The sequence below is a fragment of the Monodon monoceros genome, unplaced genomic scaffold, assembly GCF_005190385.1.
Source record: "Monodon monoceros isolate NGI ecotype Baffin Bay Population unplaced genomic scaffold, NGI_Narwhal_1 Super_Scaffold_21, whole genome shotgun sequence".
Taxonomy (NCBI): Eukaryota; Metazoa; Chordata; class Mammalia; order Artiodactyla; family Monodontidae; genus Monodon; species Monodon monoceros.
In genome coordinates this window covers 167546785-167553510 of record NW_021703778.1, presented here as the reverse complement: position 1 = coordinate 167553510, position 6726 = coordinate 167546785, and the positions used below count along the sequence as shown (strand labels likewise).

Here is a 6726-nt window from a genome sequence, read left to right as displayed (position 1 = left end):
TTGCAGCTCCTGCCTTTTTACACTCTACATTCTTCTTGTTTGCAAGTTGTATTAAACTCTTTCCTCCTTTCGATACAAAGAATAAGATATTCTTCTATGAGTTTCGATCATAGCCCCTTTAGAAAAGCATGAGAAACAGAATTCTAAATTATGAATGTCAGCAAAGGATGGAGATAAAGTCCACCAGAGGAGATGTCTGGAGCGGAGGCAGGCCTGGGAGGCCCATCCAGCCTCAAGAGCTCTGCATGCCATAATGATGACAAGGTCTCTGCCTGAACAACTCTTTCCTACCCCATGCTGTCCTAATGCTCTTGAGTGTGAATTAAAGACCCCTCCCTGTCCGTAGGAAGCCCACTCCCAGGAGGAAAGGACGGGTGTAGGAAGCTGTTTTTCCCTGTCTATATCAGTATGTATGGATTTTCCTGGATTTACATCCATCTGGATACGACAATAACACAACATGTTCTGGATAAATCTGGATTTGAAGAAATATCATATGATCTGTTTTTTAGTATTTTCCTCTAATTTCTTGGTGTTTTGAGAAACCACTTGTATCTATATCCGAACCATATTCCTACCTATACCTGTACGTCTACCCATGTCTATCTATATAATGTGACAATTAGGTAAATCCTGAAAATGAGCCTGGTGGATAAAATCATGAGCCCCATGAACTGGATTCAGAAGATGCTGGTTTGAGTGCCAGCTCTGCCACGGGCCAGCTGACTGACCTCAGGCAACATAGGAACTCTCCCTTGGCCTCAGTCAGCTCATCTGAAGAATGAATCTAAACAGTCCTGTCTAACAGGGATGTTGTATCCAATGTAGCATGTACGTTAAAAGACTTTGTAAATGGTAAAACTGAGAAGGCAGCATAATCAACATTATATACCAACAGTGGATGTATCTGAGTCATGGGATTATGTCTCATTTTAAGTTTATTTTTTACAGGTCATTTTGTCCCAATGAACATGCTTTTCTCTCCCCAGGAACAAATGCCTTAAGATGAGAAGTGTGTAAGTTTGTGTGCAGGTGTACGTGTGTGTATGTGTGTATTATGTGTGCATGTCTTTGTGTCTCTCTGTGTGTATGTGTGAATATGTGTATATGCATGCATGTATGTATGCACTGTGCACATGTCTGTGCACATTAAGTGTGCATGTCTTTGTGTGTGTGCCTGTGCATGTATGTACATATGTGTATATGTGTATAAAGGAAAATTTAGTGATGGTACAATCCTTCCAACTACTTTATTTTATCCATATTAAGTCTTTAATATTTATCACTAGATGGCATGTCTGTAGACCACACAACCCATAGGAGACAGCTGATCCTTACCCACTGGAGGCACCATCCTCCCAGTAACATGAAGCCATGGAAGAGACCTGCACAGACAAGAAGCAGGCTTGGGGTTTTAGGCAAGGAATTCTGGGAATTAGGTAGATGGACTCTGGATGGGCTGATCCCATTAACCCCAGGAAATCCTCACCTTGAGGGAATGGTTAAGGCTGGAGGAGGGCTCAGGAGGACCCTCTAAAGCACAGGGTCCAAAGCTGGGGCCTGACACTATCTGGGGGTGACCCTATCCTGGTGTCTACTATGGTCCCTGCCTGAGATGCTCCCAATAAACTTTGGCTAAATAAATGAAGGGATAAAGTGGATCACCAGGTGGTCTTCATGGTTTTAAGAATGACTTAAAAACTAAAGGTGAAAACATCTGTAAGTGTCTCTATGCTTATTCTGGAGTTAAGAAAACTGAAGTTTGGAGATGTTCTGGGATTTGCTAATTGCCACATGCCCCATTTTAAGTGGCACTGTTAGCTTTAGAAACCAGGTCTCCTGTCTTCTCTAAGGATGCCTTTCCTTTTGCATTAATTCTATATTCAGTTTTAATTAACTTGCCTTCCTTCAAACAAATATCAATCACGATATATGGATATATGGCCATATTCAACAATCACTCTACAGTAAGAGGTGTGTGTGTGTTCTAATTTGAATTTAATCACATAGGAGTTGAGGTGGGGTGATAGGCAGAAATCTCAATGTTGAGAAGTTTGGTAGAATTAAGGAGAAAAAAAAAAAAACCCAAGACACCTTTGAATGCTTTTTCTTTGGCTTCATAAGTTATGAGGGATGAGTGGATCTTGGAAGGAAACAGTTTGTCACACTCAGCGTCGTAGGACAGATATTTATCAACTGACACACTGCAGCCTTGTAGAATGAAAGCAGGAGCCATAAACTGTGCAGAGAGAAGGGTGCAAACTGTTGCATTCTCTGAATTCATTGAAGATGACGTGAAAAAGTTGTTTGGATGGTTTATTATGTGTGGAAAGGTCGTAAAATCCAGGCTGAGCCACCAGGAGTAAAGTGCGGTCAGAGATAAGGGTGAGCGTGAAGAAGGTGATGCTGCAATTAAACTTGAAAACCTCTCTTTATAGACACATTAAAAGTCATGCTCAAACCAACAGAATGAATAAGCAGCCTCACTGTATCACGATCCCGCAGCTATGAACACATATCCCTGGAAACTAAGATCTGGAGTGTTTGCTCTCTCTCTCTCATTTATGGAGTCATGGTATGTCAAGTCAATTTAAATACTATGTAAATGTCAGGTAGACATTTATTTATTCATTTGACAAATAATTATTAAGTGCCACTTATATGCCAAGCTTTGTACTAGGGGGTGGATATATAATGATGTAAAAGGCATGGTCCCCATTCTGGAGGAGCTGTAGAATGTGGAAGAACAAGGAGTGACCAGGATGGCAGAAGAACAGACAGAAGGAGTCCCTGACTTGATATTTTTAGTTTGGAGTGGGATAATCAGCTTGTCAGAAGTTCTATGCACACTTTCTACTTATAATTATTATTAGGGTCATACAAGCTTATGAAAGCAAGTTTTCAAAGTTCAGAAAAGTGAGAAGAAAAACAAAAACACCCTTACCACTCAGAAACAATAGATCATCTTGTATTTCTTTCTTATCTCTTATTTATACATATATTTGGACATTGTTGGTGTTTCTTGTTATTTGGGCTTAGTATAAGCCTTGTATGTGTTATATTAGTGGCTCAGTAACATTATATTTATGGTTTTAAAACATTCTATCATATTTGGGCTGCTGCATATTGAGATGAGGGGGAGGGACATTGGCAAAACTCAAGTGCCTGGGTACAACCTCCCCAGCCCAACCAGTTTATTCAGAGTCTCTTGGATGGAATACAATTCTCAGTATTTTTTAGTTCTTTTGAGACTGATGTGCAACCGGTACTAAGAAACCATGAATAAATTGATTTTTCTTTACTTGACAATTGAATTTTCCCAATTTTTTTAAATGATAAATAATCCTGTAATGAACATCTTGGTGTTAAGGTGTCAGCATTCTGCACTATTTCCTCAGCATTGCATCTGAGCAATGGGATTAGTGCACCCAAAGATGCACCTGTCTTCATATATCACTATTCCTTCTCATTCCTCACAAGGAACCACACAATTAGTAGGGGGTATAACCATCTAACAAATGGACAAACTAAGCCTCAGAAAGTTTAAGTCATTGGCTCTATCCAGCTCCAAAGAACCTGCCCTTTCCACCATCTCTGTGTTGACTTATTAGACAATTCTTCTAAAATTTTATATCTGTTTTATTCCTGGTGGAACTCTGGGCTTCTCAGGCCAATAGCCTCCAGAAGAAACATGGGTAAGGAATCTGTATCTTAATGACTTTTACAATCTGGTAGGACTGCATGCATTCAGAGAGATATGGAAGATTATGACATGGTTTTGTCATCACAGACAGTGATTGACTAACAGACAACTCTATCTATAATCTAGTTATCATCAGAAAGAAAAAGATAAGAATAAAAAACAAAATCCAGTTCATCACTTTATTATTACATCTAGTTTATAGATGAAAAAATTGCAGTTAAGAAATTAAAGTAACTTCTTTTTTTCCCCAAGTTGATATGGTAGGATCTGGCTCCCAAACCAGGAGTTGTTTTACTCTTCTTTGATCTGAAAAAAAAAAAAAAAAATTATTGGGAAGGTTGTTAAAAATGTAGAATGCACCAAAGATTCTGATTCCACAGCCCCAAAGTCCTAGGAATCTGTATTTTAAAATACATAACTCAGGAACTCTGATACAGAAGCTCTGTGGGCCTCCTTCACCAGGTTGCCTCTCCTTACATTCCCCTGCTTTCAGATGTGTGGTCGCCATGGAAGGAGTTTCTCAAATCTCCTTTCAAGATAGAACCTTCTGCAAGGGTTGTAATGAGCTGTCATACTCCAGTTGCCACACCTTCTGGGTCTAGGATCCTGTGTGGTGCTCGCGCCAAAGCAATCTCTCTCTCTCAGTCTCTTTCAGCCAAAGACCAGAAGTTCCACTGAGGACTTTAGAACTGGGGAATTTTAGCTTCTAACAGATCACCACTAATGAGGAATCTTTGCTCAGGGCCCCGCATCAGCCTGGGCAAGACTTTCTCAGTGCTGTACTGCATTCTGAGGAGTTTTCTCAGCCCACCCTCCTTCCTGCCCTCTCTCCTTTTGCAGAAGTCTGACCCGCATCTGGGCCGGAAAGCTCCCCCCTCCCACTCTAGCTCTGGCTTCTTCTCACCTTCATCATTCCCGGGCATTTCTCCTGATTTGTCTCTCACAGTTTAGATTCCATTTTGTGCACTTCCTGGAGGACTCTCGGACTAACACACAGTGCTCCCAGGAAAGTGCAAGAAAGAAGCCCCAAACCAGTGGTGGGCTGGAAGCAACACACACCTCAAATGGCAACAGTTGAGTGCAACTCTTACCAAATCTGTGTTCAGTGACACCCCACTGACAGCTTGAAACTGACCATGGTGGAAATGTTTACACTACAGAAGTCAGCAAATGCTGCAGATCAAGACTATGTTTTCTTCCTCCAGGAGCCCCTGTTGTTCAAGGTTTCCTAGCACATGACTGTCCCCAATGTCATAGCAGCTAGGATTCTTAGACATTCTGGTCCACATATGATATTTCCCTGCTTCCAGGGGATAGCCATGCATACAGCCACAGCCTGTCCTCCTGTTACTAATCTCCCATTGACTTTTCTCCTGATAAAACCCCTGTGGCTTCACGTCCCAAGAGTTCATCATGTAAACACTTGTCTCCACCTGCTTGCTGGTAGAGTTTCTCTGTTCAAGCGCTTCTTGTCATCACTACAAGCTCAAAATTCTCTAGTAGCCCAGCAACACTCGATAATTTTGTAATCAGTAAGAAATTGTACTGGCAAGAAGACAATAAGTCAAACTCAAAATTATATGCTCTGGGTGTAACCCCCCCACCCTGTTTGTTTTTCCCTCCGGCCAAGCACATCTCAAAACATTGGAAGAGACCATTTGTATTCATAATGAACAAAAATGCCCAGAAATCCATGGTTTAGTTACATCTTGGTGTGAGATGAAAAGAATCAACAGCCAAAGGAGTGAGATTGGCCTAAATAAATAAATAGATAAAGGCACACATGGATTGCTTTCAATAAAGAACATTCCCTCTAGACATGGGGAGAGGAAGAAAAGTGTCCTCAGAGGTGTTGATATAAATGCAAACAAAAAATTATACCAGAGGATTTTAACTTGTGTTTTATTTGTGAAATGTGGGCACCAGTTTTCTTAACTGCAGACTAAGTTTTATACCATTATCAGAGTCCTGTCTGTGGGCTCAGTAACATTACGTGTGTGTGTTTGTGTGTGTGATGTGTTTCCTATGTGTGTTTGCATATGTGTGCATATATGGGTATGTGTGTGCATTCTGTGTGTGTGTCATGTGTGTCTGTGTGTGTGCATAGTACTAAGGCACCTGGTCAGTGTTTGATAAAAGCGAATCTATTTCCTCCTTCCTTTTTAGTTATTAGAGCCTATGGAGAAAAAGGCACCCACATTGCCTTGCTGAATGCATTCATTATTAAAGAAGAGAGATTGTTTTCTAGTGTTTCTGTAAGCGAACGCTAATGAATTAAATGTTGAAATAAATAAAACAGGCAGACAAAAAGACAAGGCAGAATTCATAGTAGACATAGCTCTATTAAACTTTGCACAACTGGAGGGTGGCCATGAGGGAAGTAAGGACCAGGGAACTGTTTGGGAGTTGGGGAATCAATGACACTGGGAAATGCAAGATGACTCAGAGTGTGCAGGACACCTCCCAGGGCACCTGTGCAAGTGTGCCATTACAGAGAAACTAGTTTTATAAACAGCAAAGATTTTCCAAGTACTCTCTCTAACTTAGTGCTACAGAATCCACATGAGCTGGGCACAAACATTGAAGAAGATCAAAGTGGTACACGGCTTCCTGGATTTAGTGTCTTCCATCAAAATCGAGTTAGGACAGGGGAGTGAGGATGGAGAGTTTTCCTGACAAATTGCCTTGGATTTATTTTTCTTCATTTATATTACATTACATAGGATTGGAACGCAACTCAATGGATGGACAGCATAATAGTCTGCATGTTTAATACGATGTCTGCTACAGGCAAAATAGTACCAGATAAAGCATTCATATCTTAATGATAGGTAAATAATCCTTTAGTGTCACCGATGAACATGCAACTAGCAGGCATTCTCTACTTATGAAAACACCTTTATATTTGTACCCCATTACAGCAGAGATATTGCTACTTTGGTAGCTATATTCCTACACTGATAGAATAAACAATTCACACACACACACACACACACACACACACACACACACACACACACACA

The 6726-nt window shown here is 40.7% G+C and overlaps 1 long non-coding RNA gene across 1 annotated transcript in view; it reads right to left on the bottom strand.

The window, feature by feature from the left end:
- Positions 1–3946: 3946 nt before the first annotated feature.
- The window catches only part of LOC114903975, a 5661-nt gene continuing 2881 nt past the window's right edge, over positions 3947–6726 (bottom strand). The window contains exon 3 of the long non-coding RNA XR_003795821.1: positions 3947–4009. This is a non-coding gene — a long non-coding RNA (uncharacterized LOC114903975). The remainder of the gene's footprint in view (positions 4010–6726) is intronic.